This window comes from Octodon degus, unplaced genomic scaffold (assembly GCF_000260255.1).
Source record: "Octodon degus isolate 3935 unplaced genomic scaffold, OctDeg1.0 scaffold00081, whole genome shotgun sequence".
NCBI classification, from domain to species: domain Eukaryota; kingdom Metazoa; phylum Chordata; class Mammalia; order Rodentia; family Octodontidae; genus Octodon; species Octodon degus.
Genome location: NW_004524657.1, coordinates 4,799,468 through 4,823,657, shown reverse-complemented (window position 1 = coordinate 4,823,657; position 24,190 = coordinate 4,799,468). Strand labels below are relative to the sequence as shown.

Below are 24,190 nucleotides of genomic sequence, written 5' to 3'. Positions count from 1 at the left end.
TCCATGTTCCATCTCTAGTATCATCAAAAAAGATACAAGTGGGGCCAGGGAGATGGCTCAGTGGAGTAAGCCCTTCCCTGGCAGGCGCAAGGACCACCCTGTAGACCCTTGCCTAAAATAAAAAAAAAAAAAAAATTAGGTGAGCATGGTGGCACAAAGCCACAGTCTCAGCAATCTGGAAGACTGAGGCAGGAAAAATACAAGTTTGAAATAGATTCCAATGTGTACAGAAATTGATGTAAGCAAATGTAACGGTTCAACTCAACTTTAAAAAGACACTTATTTAATGGATTGTGCTGACATTATTGATTACATATCTAGAAATCAAGTTAGGCTCCTGTTTCACACTACTGATATTTTCTCACAATTTAATACACAATAATGTAAATAAACATTATAGATACAAAAAAAGTGTAAAACATACCTATTATGTATTGCAATGTATAAAAAATCACATAGAAGAAAGGCATATAACAATTCAGAAAATTCATTTCACTATGTACATAAGAGGTAAAAATTCATAATAGAAAAATAACTATGGTTCAATCCCCAGTTCCTCAAGCCACAGCAGAATGGCCCTTAAGACAGCCTGAACTAGCCAAAAAAAAAAAAATCCTTCTTCAATTTAAAGGAGGGCTTGCTGGTTAGCTCAGTTGTTTAAGCACCTGCTTGGGCAAACCCAGTCAGGCACAGGGGACTGTGGTTAGATCTTCACCTTGATGTACCTTACCAGATCTGCCCTGAGGGAGACTCAGTCAGCCAAAAAAAAAAAAAATCCTTCCCAGCTCTTAGGAGGCTGAAAAAATGTACTCTTTATTTTACACCGTAGTAATTCCCTTGTTAAATCCTTTTATATATAGTCTCAGGAATAAAGAGGTTATAGGAGCCTTGAGAAGAATAATAAAGAAATAAATAGTTGTCAAACACATTTCACTCTTTATTTTTTAACGTATAATGACAAAAGACAAGTTTGTTTTATTGTCAATCACTCTGACATTTCACCAGGGAGCTAGCACTGAGGGTGGTCTTGGGCTCTGAAGGGACACAGCTTTTTAGTTTGGCTCCAGTGTCATTGAAGATTTTCTGGTCATGGGTCCTGTGAAAGGTAGCTTTATCCATTTCTTAGAAAGATTATGCTGCCTTATTTAGAAAAAAAATACTCTACTCTATCTGAACATTTTACCTTCCAAACTACTTTTAATATTTGTGAGGACCTTTCAAAATGGTAGGCTGTAATTGGTAATCTTACTGAGAAAGAGTGAGAAATATATACTGAGAAATATCTCTAATTAAAGCTGACATATATATGATCATTTTTTACTTTAATGAGCCTACTTAAATATAACTTAATATATATTTGTATTATGCAAGTATATAAATAATTTGTTATCATTTATATTTAATTGATAATGTCCTTGAGGGTGCAATGAGTTAATACTTTAAAACTGACTGACACAGTTGTATATTTTACTCTTATTATGTAAACCTAGATGGTTCAATTCTTCTTTTAGTAAAATGATTATATTCCCACAAATTGATTTTTCCAACATATTTACTCAGAAAAAAATCATATAAAGAGAATCAAGCTTACGTTGTCAAGGAATAAAAAAGTTGCCTTTTTTTTGCAGTATTTGGTGAGCATTTTGGCTTTTGTCAAGTCCATTATTACAAGAGGTTGCTAAACATTTTCTCTAAAGACTTAGGTATACCATATCTTTAATTATTTAAAGCTGTTTGTCATATAAACATTATTGGAAAATGTCAATTTGTTTGTATGGTCTTCAGATTCCTTATTTTCATAATAAAATTTGTTTTAAAATATATTATGTTACTGTAGGTATCATCCTTTAAACATTATCTGTGATTTGTGGGTAACTTTCAGCGATGTACACCTTTTAGTACACTTTTTGACTTCACACACACCTAAAACCAAATATTCGTTTCTTTAAAACTGTTATTGCCTTTTTGATAAACTATCTTTCTGTAATTTTGTGTTATTCATAAGAGTAATCTATTTTGTATTACTTGTGTAAATCAAATAAGTGTATTTTCCTATACATATGGCACACATGTTCCATTTGGAATAGCTGTGCAATCAACAATGTAGCAGTACATAATTTTCTTATAATTCTTTTCAAAATCTCAGCTATTGTATATTTTCAGAAAGGGAGGCTTACTGGGTGTAGGCTTGCAGTGGTCTTTTCATAGTGGTTGAAAGTCCCCTGAAGATAAGACACTTAGACAGTCTTGCAATATTAGTTGAATATTCATCAATTCAGGATAAATTTCTGGAATTGATCTGAATTGACTATGCATCTGAAATGTTCCTGAGTAGCATGGAGGTGAAGGAGATAGATGACATCATCCTTCAAGGAGCTAGATGACAAGGAAATTGCTTAAATTGAGATGTGCTATACCTTGAACCTTCGTTGTGCTAATAAATGATGTATTTTGCATCACTCTGGAACATGGGGAGATATATCTGAATATCCAAGTCTTATGTAATGTTCTTCTTTTATTTATTTGTAGTTCTGAGTTAAAAGACAATAAACATGGCAATAACTTTGATTTAATATGCATGAAGTAGTCTAGTTCATCTTTTGAATTTGTCATGTTATCTTTAAAATGTATCACCATGTATGATCTTAAGATTAAATAAGTATAAGGAAGGTAGGGAAGATATATTGACATTTTGGTGCTGGCATGATTTGTTGTCTTTTGAGACAGAGTTTTGCTATGCAGCTCAGGCTGGCCTTAAGCTCACTTTGTAGCCCAGGTTGATCTCGAGCTTGTAATGATCATACTGCCTCAGCCTTTTAAGTGCTGGGATTACAGACAAGCACCACTACACCCAGCTACAACCTGTCATGAAGCAGAGAATGCTTTTTGATGCAAAGTGTGCCAGACAAATTTATAAAAAGAATTTAGATAATATAATTTCAAGCCTTTATTGTTAAACAAAATAGATTAATAAATCAAGGTAAAGGAGGAAATAATTAGAAATGTTATTTGGTTCTTTTTTCTATCATTTTTTATTCGTACACGTTTGCAGTGTATAATGATTAAATTTATCATTGGGAGTCAGTACCTGCACATAACACACCTTAATTCTTTTTTTTCTTTTTTTGTCCCCTAACCTTCCCACCTACCTCCTCCATTCCTTGATCCTCATAACATTAGCAACATGGATTTGAATTTGTAAAAATGAGACAAATATTAAAATAGGGTATGAAGCATGAAACATTTTGATGGAAATCTGGAAGCTATTATATTTCCTAGAGAAGAGAAAATTAGCACACTCACTATCAAAGAGGTGGGGTAATATGAGCAGATGACTGTATGAACTACAGGTTTCTAAGCATAAGTAATTGGGGCATCTTCAACACATAAAGACTAGAAACCTAATGATAGTTTTTTCCTTTGGCCTGCATACTCTGACTGCATTATCATATTAAGGGACTAATATTTTAATGGTAGGTAATTCATTTAATCTAACAAAGCATAATGTATGGCCTGAAACTATGAAATATAATATTTCTCATTCCAAATAGTCATATCTGATGGATAAAGTTATAATTTTACAAGCTTACTTTATTATTATTATTTTTTCAATGGCAAACCAGTTTACTTTCAAAAAGATGAACTCAGGGCGGGCCAAATAGTTCAGCGGATTAAAGTGCCTGCAAGCAGGCACAGGGGTCAGGGCTTCGATCCTCAGGCCTGCTGTGCTGGCCCTGCCCGCGGGGCATGCTGACAGGGCATTTGAGACAGCGTGGTGGTGTGCTATTGTAATCCTAGCTCTTGGGAGGCGGCAAACAAGAGAATCATTATGAGTCTGATCTAGTAGTGAGACCCTGAACACCCTGTCGACCTTTCCCCAAAATACAGGAAAACAAATAAATAAATCAATATCCTTTAAATGAAAGCAATCCTCTGTGGACACCAAGGAACAATGGTTACTGGATAAATGATGACATGTTTGTGCAAGGATTAAATAAAAGAAAGAATGGTTCCACTCAGCAAATAAAGACCATTTGATAATTTGAACCAATTCCATGTCACTTTCAGTTAACTCTTTCCAGTCAAATGCATGTAAATAAAATTATAGTTCTTAGATATAATCCTAAAGGTTAGGAATTTAAGGCCTTTTCTGGGTATAATAAAGATTATGGTTATCGGGAATGTAAGCTACAAAAGCAATGCAGACTCATTTTTCTTGTTTCCAAAACTATATAATGAACAAACTGGTTGATGAAAGATTTCTGAAGAAATAGAGGAAAAATTGTAAGTGCTAACTCTTTACATCAGTTATGGATAAACTATAGAATACATTCTACAGAAAATACAGAGTACATTACTGTCTTTGGATCCCCCATGTATAGGAAAGGGCTCTCTGCATACTGACTGCATTTTATTAAGTCTTATACTGAATTGTCTTAATTGAATTACTCAATAAAATGATTTTTAATAGAGTCAAGCTAAAAGGTGAACTTAAAGTGGATTAATAAACTGTATCATTGAAAGCATATCATCCTAAAGCAGAAATGGCTTCTGTGATGTTTTCTATTGAATTACATAAAGGCAAAAGTTTGTGGGAAACAGTCATACTGTCATACAATGACAGCTATCAAGATTTTAGAAGTTTTGATTACTTGATATACAGCAAGGAAAAGTAACTGTCAAAGACAAATATCCTATCAATATTGGTGGAACTAGACTCCTACATGGAAGGAGGGCAAACAATTTGAAAAATGACAATAGCCTTTATGTTATATGCGGTGCCAAGAAATGCTTCAAAAACTGAGAAAATTCCATGGCACCATCTATCCCAGTTCCTTGGAGAGGAGCAGCTACTTATTCCAAGTAGATAGAGTAGCCAGGAAACCTTTGCAGAACCCATTTCCCTAGCTTCACGCTGCAGAACATTATATGGTACGATAGTGGAGTCCATGCTGCAGTACTGACTAGTTCCTCCTTCTCTTCAGCCTACAGATCTGTGTGTGTCTGTGTGTGTGTGAGTGGGGGAGAGTCAGCACAAAAAGGAGAGGCTTCTCTATTCCATTTACTTTTGCTGCACAGTAGTGTTCTGCTGCAGAACTTGGTAGAAAGTTTGACATGCTGGAAAAACTTGCCCAATTGGAGAAAAAGGTCAATGTACAAAACACATAGTCTCTGAAGATATATCTAACTTCCAATATTTGTAATTTTTTAATGATTATTCAAGAAACATCCAGGTAAGACATAAAAATGCAACTAATTCTGCAAGAATTTTGTTTGTCCTTAGGCTAGCCAGTGATGTGTACCTATCATAAATACTATGTGTTTTATTATTGTTAAGATATGCACCTTATAATTTCTAGTAGTAAATTTAGAGTAGTAGAAAAATCAGACAGATAAAATAGTTAATTACAATGACTCTAAACTTTCAGAGGCTACTTCATTCTGCAGAAATTTTTTTTGTGAACTAATGAACAACTAAGGAATAATAGTCAAACTTTCCTAATCTTTCATTTGGTCTTTAAATTCTAAACTAATGAGAAAATACATATAGATATGTATGAAGATTTTATATCTCTTCTTCCTCTGTCTGTTCCAAAATGCTTAAAAAGATGATTCCACAGTTGTGAATTCTTGGGAACAAATAGGTAGAGGACAAAGTAGAGATTCTGAGAGGTGACCACACAGAAGAGAAGTGAGAGAGAAAGGGAGCATTTGGACCCTGGCCCAAACAAAGCAAGACCAGATCACAAATTCCAATAAACACTGGCTTTGGTTGTAAAACCTAGCAATATGCTCAGTTGACTAGACCACTGAAGTTTAGCACACACATGACTTATGATATCCATGAAAGCTGAAACCAACATGTAATCATGAATGGCAGATTACAACGGGTCCAATCACAATGGGGTTATAGGTCATCAGGTCTATGTGAGATAAATTCTTTCTCAAAGAGTTTCTAGGGCCCCCTCAGTGTTACTTCTTATTCTACAAAAATCCCTGGGTCACATACCTCTCATACTTCGCATAATTACAAGGTTTGCAATACAAAGTATAACATTTTAAAGCTTGCGGCAATCAGGTAAGAATCTCTGGACAGAATAGGCCTCTCCTGATGATCTGATTCTAAACTCCTGCCTCAGGTCTCCAAGACTGAAAGACAGTCCTTGGGCTCCTTCAGGTTCACTGTGGGCAAGAACTATACAGGAATATAAATATCAGGTTGTTTGTTATGGAATGATTACATCTTGGACCTTCTCAAGGAACTGTACTGTAGAATGCATTTCATTTATGTTATTTAGTTCTCAATTTTTTGTTTATATGACACTGACTGAGTACTTTTCTGAGCTTTTGAAAATAATCTGTACTCTAGGTACCTATCTGTACTCTGTGCTGCTAGGTATCCCATGAAGATACTCTGAGATATCTGCAACCGTGATAAGCAGCATTACAAATCATCAACTTGATGAAAAACATATGCATGTAGGGGAATTTGTTCATTGAAGTTGTTACTCTTCTCATATTTCAGTGTGCATGTAATTAGAATGATGTGATTCACCAAATCTTTCATAAATTTTCTACATTATAATATTGTTTGAGCAATACTGTGCTGTAAATTATTCAAGCATTTGCAAGAATAGTATCAACAATGAGATTTTAAAAATTAAATAATATTTAAATAATATAAATACAGTTGTAATAGATTTACTCAAGTATCTTTTTAAAAAAATGTATTTAGTACGGGGTCTACAGGGTCTCACTATGTAGTTTGGACTCAGAGTGATTCTCCTGTTTTCAGCCTCCTAAGTGCTGGGATTACAGGTACATGCCACCATCCCCCAGACTCCATCGCTGCCTCACCACATCCCAGGGGTGGGGCTGGCATGGCATATTGGGGATCTAACACTGGCCCTGTGTCCACCTAAGCAAGCACTTTAGTCCGCTGAGCTATCTGGCCTGTCCGACTCAGGTATCTTTGGAAGAGGGAATATATGTATTTAATTAGCAGAAAGCAGTATGTTCTAGTAGAAACAATAATAAATTTATATGGGAATATCTGGTATTTTTCATGAATCTCAACTAATGGACATAAAATTCCACAAAATTTGTTCATAAAATAGCATTAGTAGGGCAGGCGAGATAGCTCAGCAGACAAAGTAAGTGCTTGCTTAGGTAAGTGCAGGAGCCAGGGTTCGATCCCTGGTACCACATACTACACTGCTACCAACACCCAACACTGGCCCCCTCGTCCTCCTCAGGTGTGCAGGGCCAGCGATGGAGTCCAGGTGTGGTGGTGCACACCTGTAATCCCAGCACTAGGGAGGCTGAAAACAGGAGGGTCACTATGAGTCTGAACTGTGTAATGAGACCTGTAAACAAACAACAAGTTGTGTTAGGTAAATATTTATATGTGCATTATATAAGGGCAAAAAGGAGTTTCCAACTTGAGGAATGCTTAACTTCTTAAACTATAACATGAGGATTATACATAAGACAAAAAAGCATGATACGTATTAATAATCACATTTTTCTTGGGATGAGACTTTCAGAAGCTAAGTGAAAAACTTAGATAAACTAATAAGACATTCAAAGACTCTTGGGATGGACAAAGGATTTACAACAAAGTAAAGAAGTACTTTCTTAACAGACTAAAAGTTCGTAAGAATGATGGGAGCCATGGCTTCTGAACAGCATGCAGAACAATCCTGCCACAAAGGTTTGGGTTGTAGAAGGGCCATTCAACTGTAATTGGAATTTACATGGAAGTTCCCAGGATTGGAAGAATATCCCAAGAAGATCTGGCAACTAGGAATCATTGGTGGAGTCTGTTTCCCTTAGCTCCTTGTTGCAGAATATTATATGTGGGCAATTAAAGCAGCCTGTTACAGCATCAAGTTCTCCTGCACTCTACAACTTTCTCTGTAAGAAGGGCACAAGTGAAAACTATTGAAGAACAGCTTCTTTATGCCATGCCCTTCCAGAATAGACAGGAGAAAGCCACTAAGACTGGTAAGATTCCCCACGGTTCATGAAATGTACACAATTGAGAAGCTCAACAAACTCCACACTGGATAAACAGAAAAAGATGCCAACTCAAACACATTATACTTAGAATACTTGAAAGTCACAGATTAAGAGAAAATCTTGTAGGTAGAAAAGAATAAAATGCTTCATCATACAAGGAAAATTGCAAGACAGTTAGCATTTGACTTCAACAAGGCAACGGAGATTAGAAGACAGTAGGATCACATAGTCAAGTGCTAAAACAAGAAGAAAAATCCAGGCTCACAATCATCGTCAAGATTCCTAGACTCAGAGACACTATTTTATAAAAATAAAGTAAAATAGGGCCAGATAGCCCAGCAGCTAAAGTCAATTCCCAGTTAAAGAAAGAAAAAAAAAAAAGGAAAAAAGAAAGGCAACCTAGTAAAATAAAAATATTGCATAATAAAAACTAAGAATATTTATAAGTGATAGATCTGTCTATCCTATTTAGGATAAAAAGGAATAATACAATAATTTATTGCTACACAGAAGAAGAAATTGTGCCTGTGAAGGTAGTTTAGCTTGTAATTAGAAACAGTATAATTATGTATTTCTCTTTCTCCAGTGAGTTAATTTAAAAGACATAGCACAATGTGGGTAAAGTTAAATAATGAAGGCTACAACATTTACAGATGGAATATACTTGACATTATAGTACAAAGGATACACGAAGGAACAGAACTTTAAGTTTAAGATTATAAAAATGAATATCAATCACGTTAGAATAATAAATTCTCAAATTTTGTATTTTCTTCTCTTTATGCATTTATCAGTTAATTTAGGAGCCACAGGCTATACCAAGTAGTCATAACAATTATTGTTAGATTTGTTGTGTAAGGTTTTTTTTTTTAAAATGTATTTAGTACAGGGTCTCACTACACAGATCAGACTCACAGTGATCCTCCTGTTTTCAGCCTCCCAAGAGCTGGGATTACAGGCACACACCACTATGCCCAGTCTCATTCAACATCTCAGCATGCCCCAGGGAGACTGGGGATTGAACCTTGGTCCTTGTGCCTGCCTAAGGAGGTGCTTTATTCTGCAGCTTGATATTTGCATCAAAATAATATTTCATCAAGATTATATTGACCCAGTGATGAGAAGTGTAAGTGAAAATGCTAGAAAAGAAATATGCAGATTATGAAAAATTTATTTTAGTATTCTAGAAGAGATTCTTCATTTTTTTTTTACTCAGTACAAATGTAATTTTATTTGTATACTTAAAAAAATGTATATAGAAACTTGTGAAATAGTTCTGTAAAACTAAAAAACTGCCAGGAAAAGGGAGGGTGAAATTTTTGAATACTGAGGAAATTAGAGAAATAAAACACAAACAGTAAAATGTTTTAAAAATAGATATTTTCTAAGTATGCATTTTATAAATACAAAGCAAATTAACAAATTACTTTGAATGCTAAATAAATACCTGGTTAAGCAACTCAGTACTTAATATGTCCAACCAGCATCAGTAAGAACTTCAAGGGATATAACATTGGATCCATTCAAATGTAGTGTTGAAAGAATGCTTATTAAAGAATTCTTAGGCCATGCACACATTTGTCCAAAGTGTGCTATTGTAGAAGACTCATCTGTGTAGATATTTCTCTCTTCCTACCAAAATTTCTAAAAGTAATCAATGACACAATAAATCATAGGGTAAAAAAATATTTTCCAAGATATCTACACACATAAATGACCTCAAAATGTACAGACTCCTCTGCAAACCAGTACTGTATGTGCATCAAACCTATTAGGTATTAAACAAAATTGTAGCAAAGGAAATCTTTTCTACATTCTCCTGAGTGATTAGGATTAAAATTGAGCTGAAGCTGAGGAGATAGTTTGGTGATCTAAATTCCTGCGTGGCAAGTACAGGGACCCAAGTTTGATCCCTGGTACAGCATGCAGTACCGGGCTCAGAATTCCAAGCATGCCATACCAGCCATGAAACCAGACATGGTGGCACACGCCTATAATCCCAGTTCTGGGGTGGCTGAGACAGGAGGATCACTATAAGTCCAAGTTGCATAGAGAGACTCTGTATCAAATAAATGGATAAAAAAATTGAATTGAGTGCAGACCACATTTCAAATGGCCAATCAGTTGTTATTGTGCATTTGATTTAGACCATGATTTATTGTTCCCTTCTGATGAATTTTCCTGAATTATAATCTTAATAAGGACAAAACTTAGATTTGTGACTTTTTTGCAGCAGGTGTTGTGCTAACATGGTCCACATCACTAGGCGTGAGTGACATGGAGTCCAAGGTTTTGAGCCTGAATACAAAAAAATGCTTGAAGCCTGGCTCCAGCTTTTGCTTCACTTGAATTATGAGGTTTGTAGTCAAAACACTTTGAAAACATTAATTCAGTATCATCAACAAACTCAGATGCTAGTTGATATCCACATTTATTCACTTTTTCACTAATTATATTTAAGGCAGGGGGCTTTTCAGTGATGTCTTGGTAGTCTGGTATCTGGGTTTTATAGACCAGTTTCAAAAAAGACCAGCTGTCATCATGCTGTAATAATTCCACAAATTTCTCAGAAGCAGACAAATTCATGTCAGCCAGAGCTTTTTTGATTCAATGACATTGGAGAGGACTCTACAAATTGTCTTTTCATGCCTCTTCTCTTGGATTCTCTATCCTGGAGACAGTCTTGAAGTAAAATTTAAAGATCTTGACTCTTCACTTGACTTTGTGGGGATAACTCTGATGTTAGGGAAGCAGGGGTAGTTTTCTGCTGTATAATTGGCACTGTTTTTTGCCTCTGAATTTTCTGTGAGGACTAAGGAGTTCAACAAATACATAGTTTTGTTCTGTGCCATGACAGTGGCAAGTAGAACAACCAACAATTCTTGAAGATTTAGTTTCTGCAGGGGGAGATCTTATCTTTCTTAGGTTTCTACCAATGGTTCTGGAAGAAACAGTTGTTCTGGGTGTAGTCTGCTGAGTCCTTGAGGGTATCTTCTAGGATCTTGTTATTGGTCATGGCTTGAGAAAGAAGAGCTAAGTCTCCCTCCTGTCTTAATTGGCAGTCTGACTTGTGGTCTTCCTCATTTTGAGTTCTTCCTTTTCTTGAGAGGCATGTTCACCTTGTTCTACCCCCTATTCTTCCTCTTCACTTTGCTACTCTTCGTTGTCATTGGTTTCATCCTCCTCACCCTCCAAACTCTCCCATTTCTTCATTACTTTCCAAGGATGTTCTTTGTTTAGAAGAGAGTCTTCTAGAATGTTGCTTTGGTCGACATTTGGGATGAAAACAATTTTCTTTAGGCACAGATTTGAGCTTTGGTTGAGTGAAGGAAGTATGATGACCCCTGTCACAGCCATCAAAAAGAACCATATTTTTCAGCATCTCCCTTCTAACAGCACATCTTTCAATGAGCATTCAGTATAGACTTAGATGAAATCACACTGTGACCCAAAGTGGCTAAGTGGAGGAGGCTTGGAACAGGCTAGCAGGAGGAAGGAGAGACTCCAGTGGCCCAGGTCTGTTCTATAAGAACTCCCACTATCACTGGCATCAAGTAGAGTCTTAGAAAATGCCACTCTGTACCTTGTTCTATCCAAAAGAGTGCCATTGACAGGTAACCATGTGTGTCACCAACTGTGGTGTACTTGCATTAGTTGAGACAGTGCTTGGAGTTTCTGTTTTTATCCACTGAAGTCTTTTTTCACAATGACCCTTGCTTGTTCATCAAATTTCATTTCTTCTACATTTTTATTCAGTTTTAATTATTCCATTTTTCTTGTTTTCCTCACTTAACTGCTCACACCACCTACTTTATAAGGCTGATCTACATTTATGACTGGCTGTAACCATGATTGATCCTAATGATCCTTGATAGATTCTGTCTTCATTATCCCAAAGGAAATCTCTCAGTCTCAGTTAAATCTGCCTTTCTTCTGACATTAGAAATGGGTTACACACACTGGTATTTCTTTCCTGAGTACATATAAGTTTTCTATCAGTTTGAGATGTATCTAAATAATGAATATGTTCTTGAGAAAAACGGGCTAGCTGTGCATATATTCTGCTTTTCTCTTGCAACAAGGTTTCTTTTAAGGCACTTTCTCTGTAACCTCTAGAATTAAGAGCTTTGATAAACTTTTCTAGCTTTTCAGAAGAACTGTAAAAGCACCACTGATTTGGCTTATCCACTGGCTTTGGCAGCTGTGCACAACTGTCAAAGGGATGCTGGTCCTGTGAAGGTAGATTCAGACATCAAAGATGCTCCACTTCTAGTAGATACCTTAGCATCTGAGACTGCATATTATTCTGAAATGATGAATGTATAGCAATAGCATGTGTTCATTGGGACCAGAATAATGTGTAAAGGGAAAACCCAGTCACACCTATCCATGCAGTCATGGCCCAAGGGAAAGATACTGGTACTTTGGATGCTTTTTAAGAGCTTCTTATTGCTGCTCCTGTTTGAAAGCTTCTTCTTCATAAGCAGTAAGAAGCTCTTGCATTACACAGTTGATCTCTACTTGTCTTGTCTATTTGTTAAATCCATTTTGTCCCTTTTTTGCTTCTCTTATGTGACCCCAGGTCATCTTCATCTTTGGTGACAGTATCTTGATCAAATTCCTGTCACTCTGTTTCTTTGCTCTCAGTGCTAGTATCAAAGTCTTCCCTTTCTTCTTCACCTATGTATCTTCAGTTGAATATCTTCCTTTTTTCTCCTTTAGTTTTTTTGTTTCTAAATTTTTTTGTTCTTGTTCTTTAAGCTTTTCTTCCTTCCTTATATGAATTATAAAAGCTGCTTCTTCTCTGTTTTCAGTGTTCTTCTGCTTTTAACCCCTGGAACTCTTGTTTTGCCTGTCCTAATACAACATCGTAATTTTCAATGAAACCCCTACTGGAAACTATGCTCAGCAGCTTCCCACAGAGAGCATGAAGTGTCTTCAGTTTTTCTCCTGGTGTCAAATCTTACACTGAGGTGCTTTACAATTTCTTCAGTAGACTGGGATTGCTCAAATGAAGTTTCATATGGGCTTTTTAAAATTAATTTTATTGAGAAACAGATAGCAATGAGACAGTTTCAAAAACGATTCATAGGTCAGTTTAAATAATTAATACATTGCATATCATCTTCTTAGTGGTTATTCATAGTACAAGATGCAGACATGATATCCTGTTCAAACACTATTAGTACAAATCTTTCTTCTCATTGAATTAAGAGAAAGTAGCTGTATATCCTAACTATTTTGTATATACAGATACAAAATGGCCCTTTCTTTGTATCCCTTTTTTGTTTAGTTTTGTCAGAGATGGGTATTCCATTGCCATTTAAATATTGTATGTGCATGAATTCAGCAAAATAATCCAATATAGTTTCAGTAGTACATAATAGTAGTGGGTTGTCTGCAGGACTGGCAATCATATTCGCTTCATCTGTAGCATCAAATCCTCCTCATTTCTGACATCTGTATTTTGCACTTGATGTTATATCAGCTCTTGAAGCTAAGATGTACAGTCTGAGAATTTCATAAAGAGCTTAAGATCTAAGCTTTTTGAACTGCAGTCTATAAGGGTGCAACTTTGGACAGTGCAGATATTGTGGGGTCTGTGTCTTCTAAAGTCTCTGTCAATTCTTTAGTGTTAGCATCAGTTATTTGCTCTTTGGCTACTTCTCATTTTCTTGTGCTATTGCCTGTGGTGACTCCTTCAGGAAACTCATCTTGAAGATCAGAATTTCCCCTAATACATTGGGGAACTCCAAAACCATCAGAGAATCACCAGAGTTCAGGAGGTAATCCAGTTTTCATTTGAGTTGGTTCTTGAACTTCCTTGAAATCATCACTTTCCATATCCATTCTGTATTCATTCTACTGCTTTAAATATTCTATGTATTTTTGCTTTTCTTTATGCAATTTCTCTCCTTCCATTTTAAGCCTCTCCTTTTTTTCTTTTCTTCAACAATTTTCTTCAGTTTTTTCCTTTTTTTCTCTTGATCTTCCTTTTGTTTTTTCCTTTCTGTCTTTTTTTTTCCTTTTCCATATTTTAGAGAAGGGTCTACAGGGTGTTCAGAGTCTCAATACTAGATTAGCCTCATAGTGGTCTGCCTCTTTACAGCCTCCTAAGAACTGAGATTACAGATGCATGCCACCATGCCTAGTCTCAAATGAGTCTCAGTGTGCCCTGGGGGCTGGGCTAGAGTGTCAGGCCAAGGTATCGAACCCCTTGCCCGTGTGCCTGCTTGCAGGTGCTTTAATCCGCTGAGCTATATTGACTGGCCCATGGCTTCTGAGGCATCTGCTTTTTCTCTTTTTAGTCTTTTCAAAAGTCAGTATAGTCATTTCTTCCTGTTTCAAAAGTTTATCTGCTTCTTTAGTAGCTTTGTTCATATAACCTGCAATAGTCTATTAATAATGCTGTCTTCCTACCTAGCAGATACTCCTTTGAAAAGTCTCCCTCTGTCTGTTAGTAGGACTGAAGATAAATGTAGGTGGATCATCAGGAAAAAAATAAGAAAAATCTTGTTCTGCTATTTAATATGTTGAAAGATGATGCCTTAATTTTAATAATTCCATCTTGTGGTTCACAGCGTTGCTGCAGGAAAGCTTTAGTTTTTCATGAGAACATGGGTATTTTCTCAGGTTGATTTGTGTTGCATTAACAGTTGCAGATTCATGTAATTCCTTTATAGTGGGTTGCACCTTGCAGTTGAGCAGTAAAAGATGGATTGTATCTTTTATCTTTCTATTTCAGAAAGAACTATTCTGGGTCTGAATCATCTCTATCACTGATGATAATAGTTCACTGCTATCACCATCCATTAGCAAAGCCATTTTGATGTGATGGCCCAGTATTACAAATTCTACATTGTAACCTTACACAATTGCTCCTAATGACTTTCACAGTTTCTTCAACAAAGTATTGATCCTTGACATATGCAAAAATCTCATCACAAATTTCATGCAAGGACGAGTGATGGGTTAGGTTTATCAAGTATAAAGCTGAAATAATTAGTTGTTCTAGAAAACTCTGAAGATTCCATCTTGCTGTATTTTCTGACTCAAGTGCTTCCTGATGTGTCAGTCCAAGGGTACCTGTTGTAGAAGGAAAAGAATGATAGCAAGGTTGGATGAAATCAGCACAGTGATCTCACTGAGATTAGTCTCTCTCTAAGTAAACCCCAAGCCAGGGACACTTCTCACATTTATTGAGGTCTACAAACAGGCTAAAGAATGTGCATAACTAATTTGATGTAAAGATACTGCTGTCTATACTGCCTTCCAGCATTCACCTGCTAGTTTATGTATCAGTTAGTTGGTGACTTCCCAGGTAAGGGAACAAAGAACAGATGGGGCGGTCGCTGCCTCTAGGAATCTATTACTATCTCATCTCCAGCTTGCTGGAATTAAAAGGAGCCAGTTTCCCTAGGCTCTGTTCTTTGTTCCTTGCTCCCTCATTGTGGTAAACTTCTGACTCATATCACTACAGGTACCTGTCACAGCACAACTCCACATTGTACAGAGTGGTCTATTTAAAAAAAGTCATGAGAGTGGCATATGATCTCACAGTATGACTTTACAGCAGAAAACTACCCACTGGACTGCAGGTTGGCTGGTGGATTCTGCCTCACCAAGGGCTTTTGGTGTAGCAGCAGCTTCTCCTGTTCCTTGACAGTCTGGCCTCACCTTCTGCCTTATGTGCTGGCCTTTCTTTGTTGTCAGAATTGGAGGGAAAGGACAGCCATTTAGGTGTGGACTGGTGGAGCTGGTGTGGGCTGGTCTGGTCTGCTCCAGGAGGCAGAGATCTGCTTTTGTGGGACTGCCCCTTGGCTGCTACCCCAAGCCAAGCCCTCCCCTGCCACCCTCTGGGTGTGGAGCAAGCACAGCCAAGTATATCCCAACTTTCTGGCCTGTCTGATTCTTAAATTTAGAGAACAGAGGATTTCAATTACTTTCAGAGAGAATTTTTGACACTTTTGTTGTAATATCTATTTTGCTTCCAGCTAAGACATACCCTTTGTCAATATCTATCAGTGGGATGTCTTTCTGTGTAAGTTGAATTTCTAGGATGGTCATTGATAGGTGTTTGGTGTATCAGAGAAACAGGCAAAAGAAATAAGGGAAAGGGGTTTCATTTTCTTTGAGGACATGGAAGAGAATGTGGGCAAGAATGAGGAATTCTCTCTCCATTGGAACAAAGAGAGGATGACGTTTTCATGGCCTTTTTCTAGGGGTGGAGTTTTGAGGGGATGCTTATATCTGAGGGAGCTGACTGGGGATTTCCCTGAGGCAGTGGGAAGGGTAGAAGTAAATTTTTCCTGGGCTAATTTAGAAAAGAAGGGGGAGGTGGTCTTGGGGAAGATGGGCTTTTGTTTTAAGGCATCAGCTGTATTAGATGGCCACCATAGTGCTTTTAGCAATTCATACTAGGGCCTGAACCTATCAATCATTGGCTAAAGCATAGAGGAAGATTCCTAGTAGGATGAAAGTTTTGCTTCCAATATCTAATTTTATTGTACTTAACAATACTACATTGATCTGTAAACAAAAAATTAGGGCAGAGTTCATTTGGGCAAAGAATGGACTTCTGTAAAGGAAACAAGAGGGATCTGAGTGGACTCAAAATTAATAAAATGGAGAACAATGTGACTAATAGCATGAGAATCTTAATTTTCTTTTTATGTTGCCTTTCTTACGATTGGAGCTTTCACTGTACTTAACATCATATGTTCTGTATGATTTACTTTCTATATATTTGTTACCTTTTTTTTTTCCTAAGATTAAATCTATTCTGATCCTCATCCACCAAAGTCTCCTTCATTTATGCAGGAGGCACCCAGTACAACTCTTAGAATTGCCCGAGTCTTAAGTGTTTCAGTATTGCTAAAAAGTCCCAAGTCTCTTCTGAGATCTAAGGCAAACCTTTAGCTGTGAGCCACTGGACAAATGAAAAGAAATTTAGACACTTCCAACATTCAATAGTGCAAGAGAGACATTTCACTCCAAAACTTACATACGGTGGGATACAAAGAAATTGGACCAAAGCAAGTGCAAAATCCAGGAGGGTGAACATTGAGTCCACTGGTTCCATGTGCAGCCACTGAGGCAATCTGTGGCGAGATGTGAATCCCAAAGAGCTTGAGTGGTTCTGCCCTGTGGTACTTTCAGTGGTTGTAGTTGACATGGATTCTCTCTTGGGCTGGCTCTGCTCCCTCCTTGCAGCTTTCCTCAGACAATCAACATTCCTGGCTTCTCCAAACTTCTGGATTTTCCATTTTACCTTTGGCTTCACCCACCCAGCTTTACACACTTCCCTTTCAGGTATACACTGCCTGGTCTTCCAAGCCTTCTGAAATCCAGGTGGAAGCTTTGATGACCCCACAACACTTCCACTCTGTGTGCATCTAAAGCCAGTGCCACTTAGATGATGCCAAGGTCTGCTACCAGCCAGAGGGGTAGGTCAACTTCACTCTCTCTTGGCTGTAGGGGCCCCGTGCCTGGATTACTGAGAATTCTGAATCCACTTTTGAAGATCAAATTTTCTAGGCCACCAATGTTGTGCGACATGTTGCTCTGGGACTTTCTCTTTAAAGCAAAGTCTTTTACTTTTGCCATTTTGAGGCTGCAACGGGTTGTATCTTTTGATGCCCTCAGGCCATCTTTTCAATTATTGTATTCCTTCTCAGAAATCAAGATCTACTCTGCTCTATCATTTTAGTCCATAGCTTTTTTTTTTTTTAAATTTTAGGGAAGGGTCTACAGGTGTTCAGGATCTCAAAGCTAGATTGGACTCATAGTGATCCAGCCTGTTTATAGCCTCCCAAGAGCTGGGATTACAGGCACGCAACACTAGTCCACAGCTTTACTGAAATTTCCTTTCTTACCAAACTCACAATCTTTAAGTCATTTTGCTGGGCTCTTGAGTCTTCATTCTCAACATAGATCCAGCTAGAAGTCCCCAACAGTAGCCCTATCACAGGCTCAACTTTCAACTGTTTTGAAATGTCTTCTGCCAGATTAATTAGCTCACTTCTCCCAATCTCAGTATCAGGAGATGCCTCTGGACACAAGTGAAATGCAGACAAACTTTCTGCCAAGGCATAATACACATTGTCTGGAGTCCAGCAGTTTGTGTAGTCCTTCCAGCAAGAATAACTGGAGCCTTCTCTGTTTTATTTTTAGGAGAAAAAGAAAAGTTTCAAAACAGGCTGGTACAAAGGTCACAATAAGTAATACATTACATATTGTTATATTCATAATAGTCATTTAAATAGTCAAGATATAGGCCTGAAATATTATGCAAATAATATGAAACCATGAATCTTCCTTTTGCTTTTTGTATTTTAGGTCAGGGTGTATGGAGTCTCATTGTGTAGAGCAGATTCATAGTGATCTTCCTGTTTATAGCCTCCCAAGAGCTGGGATTATAGGTGCTCCACCATGCCCAGTTTCAACTGACGTCTCAGCATGCCCCACGGGTGGAGCCCGCATGGCAGTGCAGGGGCTAGAACTCCTGGCCCCTGCATCTGCCTAAGCAGGCGCTTTAATCCACTGAGCTATTTGGGTGGCCCTTAAATCTTTCTTTTTAATGAACTAAAAGGTACTACCTTTTAAAAATATTTATTTATTTATTTATTTATTTATTTAATTGATACAGGTTCTTATTATGCCGCTCAGAATCAGTGATACTTCTATTTCAGCCCCTCCAGAACTGGGATTACAGGTGTATACCACCATGCCTAGTGGCTGGCTCAGTGCACCCTGGGCAGGGCTGGCATGGCATGTGGTACTGGGGATTGAGCTCAGGACCTTGTGCTTGCAAAGCAGGTGCTTAGAGCACTGAGCTATCTCTGATGCCCAAAAGATACTACTTTTATAGCTATCATATGTATTTCCATTGTCTAATTTCCCCATTCTATTGTCACAATTTTTCTTTTCTTTTGGATAGTTTCTTCTTTATTCCCAGTATGCATTGTACATTTTAGATAATATTTACTCATTCAGTTTCTCACACTAGTGAGCCAATCTCATGTTTACACATATGTGCCTGTTTTATTTCACTTGTGAGTATGGTCTTGAGTTGCATCCATTTACCTATGAAAGTCTCAATTTTATTCTTCTTCATGGTTAAGTAGTACTTCATTATGTATAAAAACCTTACATTTTAAAATCCATTCTTCAATAGATAGGTATTTGGGTTGTTTTCAAGATTTAACTATCACTAATGTTTCAGCTATAAACAAGAGTGCACATATATCACTGAGGTGTGTTGATTTTAATTCTATTGGAAAAATACCCTGAAGAGGGATAGGTGGGCCAAATGGGACTTCTAATCCTAGTTTTTTCAAGAATCTCCATACTGATTTTGGCAGTGGTTGTCCATTACCACCAGCAGTGGAGAAAATTTCTTTTTTCTCCACAGCCTTGCCAGCATTTGTTGTTTATTGATTTCTTGATGACATCCATTTTTTTTCTGGAGTGAGATGAAATCTCAGTGTTGTTTTAATTCTTGCATGACCAGTGATATTGAACATTTTATGTATTTTATTTTATTTATTGTATTTATTTATTAGAGAAGCATGCATTCATCTCAGATGACCACTTTTTATTCAGTCTTTGAATTTTGGGGTCCTGATTTTTTTCATTTCTTTGTATGTTCTAAGTATAAGTCCTTTGTTTGAGGGACAGTGAGTTGAAATATTTTTCTCAATCTATGTGTTTTCTTTTGAATCTGTTGGTGATTTCTTTTGAAGCAAAAAACTTTTTAATAAGATGAGATTCCAGGTGTTGATTCATTGAACTACTTTCTATGAAGTTTGGTTTTTGTTCATGGACCCTCTGCCTACACCTGGGTCTTCAAGATTTCTACCTACCTTCTCTTTCAGTAGATTAATGTTTCCATTTCAGTAGTTTGATTACTGATCCATTTGAGCTTTAATTTAGTGCATGTTGATAAGCATGTGTCTAGATTTAGTCTTCAGCATGTGGAAAGCTAATTTTCAGCAACATCTATTAAAGAGGGTATGTTTCTTGTAGTGAACATGTTGGGTTCTTAGTCAAAGATAAGGTGGCTGAGTGTGTTTGGAGTTGCATGGGAATCTTTAATTCTGTTCTGTGGACTCTCACATCTGGTCTTTGCAAGTACCATGCTGATTTTATCACAGTAACTTTGTAGTGTAATTTCGAGTCAGGGATTGTGATGCTCTTTCACTTGCCTTTGTTGCTGATAGTTGCTTTTGCTATTCTAAGTATCTTCTGGTTTCATGTGTCCCAGGAATGTTTTATTTTGTTCTATACAAGGGATGCTAATGCTATTTAGATTGAAATTACATGAATAAATCTGTATAACAGTTTTGGAAGAATGGCCATTTCCACTGTATTTGTTCTTCCTATCCACAAGCAAGGGATATCTTTCTATTTTCTGATACCTTCTTCAATTTCCTTTTTACCATACTGTATTTTTCAATGTATAGATCTTGGTACATTTTATAAAAACAAGAACTAATGTAAATAAACAGCAGAAGTCTTAGCTGGCAATATGTTGTTTGTTAACCCTGTGTAATAAAATACAATGTTCATACTACATTTATTCAAACATGACTAACAGTTACTATAGACATTTCAGAAATCTTCACCTGACTCCCACAAGCTTACTGTTAAAACTGAGATATTTGCAATCATAATATGCCATTAAAATTTGAAAATGTTACTTCTGGTAGGAAATATTGTTGATGTTATTTGAATTTGTTTTAGGTACTGATCAGCTGAGTTACAAGCAGTGAAAGTGAAAAGCATCTAAAAGCCCATGAATGCTGTTGTTTACACCCTTCTTCAGTACACACTAAGCTTGTTTGACACATTTCTCTTCATACACAGGAAGCAACAGCACCCAGGAAAAGCCTGAGAAGAGATGCTGCTGTACAAATACCGCAACTATTCTTGACAAAGGAAGTATGATATATATGCTTCAAAGCTGCCCATTCCCATAATTTGTATTGAATAGGTCACGTAATCACACACACACACACACACACACACACACATACACACACGTGTGTGTATATATATGCATATGCAAAGAATATGTTAAGACAACAATGAAGTCTAGTCACAGAGACAAGACTTTACAGGCTCAATATATTATTTTATACTTCACTTAAAGGAAAACTTCAATTTTACCATCTTTCAGTAGGCATTATATACACTGCACTTTCTGAAATCTAAAAGGTACTGAAATAATTTTTTCACAACATTTTGGCATAACAAAACAGACAATGTTTCTCCAGACACTTGTGCTATCTACATGATGTTTGCTCTGATAACCACTAATTACAAAAACTGACTGAATGGAGTAATTAAAAAAGTATCTAACACCATGCATGGGTTGAATTTTTTAAATATCCTATCTTAGAAACATTCTATCTATCTATCTATCTATCTATCTATCTATCTATCTATTCATTTTAGGGAAGGGTCGACAGGGTGTTCAAGGTGTCACTATTAGATCAGACTTGTAGTGATCCACCTGTTTACAGCCGCCCATGTGCAGGGATTACTGGCTTTCACCACCACACCCAAACTTTCAATGGTTCTCTCAGTGTGCCCTGGGTGCGGGGCCTGGGGATTGAACACTAGGCCCCTACATCTGTTTGCAGGCACATTAATCTGTTGAGCTATTTGGCTGGCCTGGAAACTCTCATTTTAAGAATAATTTTTGTAATGGTTTAACAGCTTCTTCATTTCTGCTTTAGTTTTAATTCTTCCAAATTGAATTCTATGCTTGTTCTTTTCAGAATAAACTTTTCATGTTTTTAATTTAAATTATTTTTAATTTTTACACTTCAGGTGTCAGAAATGAGCTATGAGTTAAACATCCCTGAGTGAGCCATGACAAATCTCCATAAACTGGTGCCAAGGTCCATTAAATTCATTCATAACATTTGCCATTATTTTTGCTAAATGGTCACAGTTCGAGTTTCTCTAGGACCCAACCTCTCTTTCTTTGCATTTGAACTCTCCATTTGCCACCTAGAAATTTTTTACTGTTTGGCTGCATTTGTTCTCTTGTCCAGGATTGGGCAAATGACCATTTTCTAATGAAAAGGGTTAGTGACCCACATTTCCAGTGTGTTTTTGGGTCACACTTGCACAGGGTACAAAATGGTTTTTTTTTTTTTTTTTAATTTTTTTTTTTTTTTTTTTTTTTTGGGTGGAACTTGGGATTGAACTCAGGCCCTTGAGCTTACCAGGGAAGTGCTTATTCCACTGAGCCATCTCCCAGGCCCTGTACAAAATGTTTTAAGGAAACTAAAATCCAGATAACTTCTGTCCTAGCCTCAATTTCTTGAAAATTCTCCATCTAAAACTGCAGTTTATGTGTGTGAGATTAAGTTTAGTGTTTTTTTGAAAAATGTATAAGTTTTGTAAGTGGTGATGTACAATGGTGGTGGTCACTTTTAGGAAACATTAACAAGTAAAATAGTTAATTTAGAGACATTTTAAAGATGTTATTGTTTTTCTCTTCTTTAAAATAAAAAAAAACAAAGTGCCATCTAAACAGCTCAGCAGATTAAAGCACCTGCATACAGATGCAGGGGTCGGAGGTTTGATCCCTAGGCCTGCCCTGTTGGCCCCGCCTCCAAGGGGGGCACTGAGAAGGTGATGGAGCCTGGGCATGGTGGTGTGCACCTGTAATTCCAGCACTCAGGAGGCTATAAATAGGAGAATCACTGAGTCCGATCTTGGAGTGAAACCCTGAACATCCTTTAGACCCTTTCCTAAAAAATTCAGAAAATAAATAAATACAAAAAATTAAAATAAAAAAATAGAGGGCAAAAACAAAGCAATAGGGGCTGGGGAGATAGCTCGACAGTCTAAGGACAGGCCTGGCAAGCAAAGGACCAGGTTTCCATTCTCAGTGCCACATGTTGTGCTGGCCCCAGAACTCCAGGTCTGCCATGCTGGCCACAGAAACCAGGTGTGGTGGCACATGCCTGTAATCCCAGTACTGGGGAGGCTGAGACAGGAGGATCATGATGAGTCTAAACTGCATAGTGAGACCTTGTAACAAACAAACAAATAAATTTTAAAAAACTCCAAAGGAATAATTTCTTCACTATTAGGATTCCAAAGAATAGGATTAATCTAAGTCTCTTTACAAGATTCTTTACAGTAGCCTAATGAAAAATTAGTGGCCAAAGTCCAGGTGAATTCAATAGAATTGCTCATCGATCCTCTCAGTTGTATCTCTCTTTTCTGATTGTTTGTTCTAAGGCTTTTCCCTTGCCTGCCCTGAGATCCACCAGCAGCAAATTTCCCTTTACATAAGACTTTCAGCAACCTCAATAGAAATTATGCTTTAATCACAAACCAAACTGTAAGCCACTGTAAACAAATTTAGATAAAAAACTGACCAAAGTAGTTGTTTTAAAAGTTTAAATAATTGGTTTTCACAATATGGAATTTGATCATATGGTAGCCAGATCCAGAATTAGTAATCTATACTGATTTCACCTGTGCTAACACTTCTGAAAGGAGGCAAAGCTGGATATGCTGTTACAGCACAATGTGAGTTACACAAAAAAGGAATGTTTCTTCATTTTAGTTCAGACCACACTGCAGAATTATTTATCCACTTAAATCTGTGAATTATCTAAGAGTAAAATTATATACATTAGATAAAATATGTATACTGATAGCATATATATTTGTGGAGTTCCTCTAACTTTGATATATTTCAAAACAGAGACTTTTGATATCAAATAGAACATCCATAAAAGGCTTCTTCAGGTTGTTGGTCTTCTTTCACCATTATTGGTACAGTTCAGTTGCTGTGGTAAGAATTAATCACAGAACCATAAATCAGTTAGTCTCAGTCAAAGAAAGGTTGTTTGTTATCCTCAGAGTGTAACTCAAGAGACACTTAATGTATGAAATTTCTGTAGCTTGAATACACTTCATAATGCTGATCCACATCATAAAAGTTATTATAATGTGTTTAATAACAATGTAACAATCCCAAAATATAATAAGATAGGCATTATAATGGATGAATATATACTATAAAAAGGGACTCATGAATTGCCAGGTGATTGCTTCATGCATTAAATTTTTAAGACTTCCTTTTCTTGTCTTTTTGGAATTGAACAATTGTTATTATATTGAATATTGTCATCTT

At 36.8% G+C, this 24,190-nt stretch overlaps 1 pseudogene; it reads right to left on the bottom strand.

The window, feature by feature from the left end:
• Window positions 1–10,232: 10,232 nt before the first annotated feature.
• LOC101563818 lies at window positions 10,233–15,528 on the bottom strand (annotated as a pseudogene).
• Window positions 15,529–24,190: the final 8,662 nt, after the last annotated feature.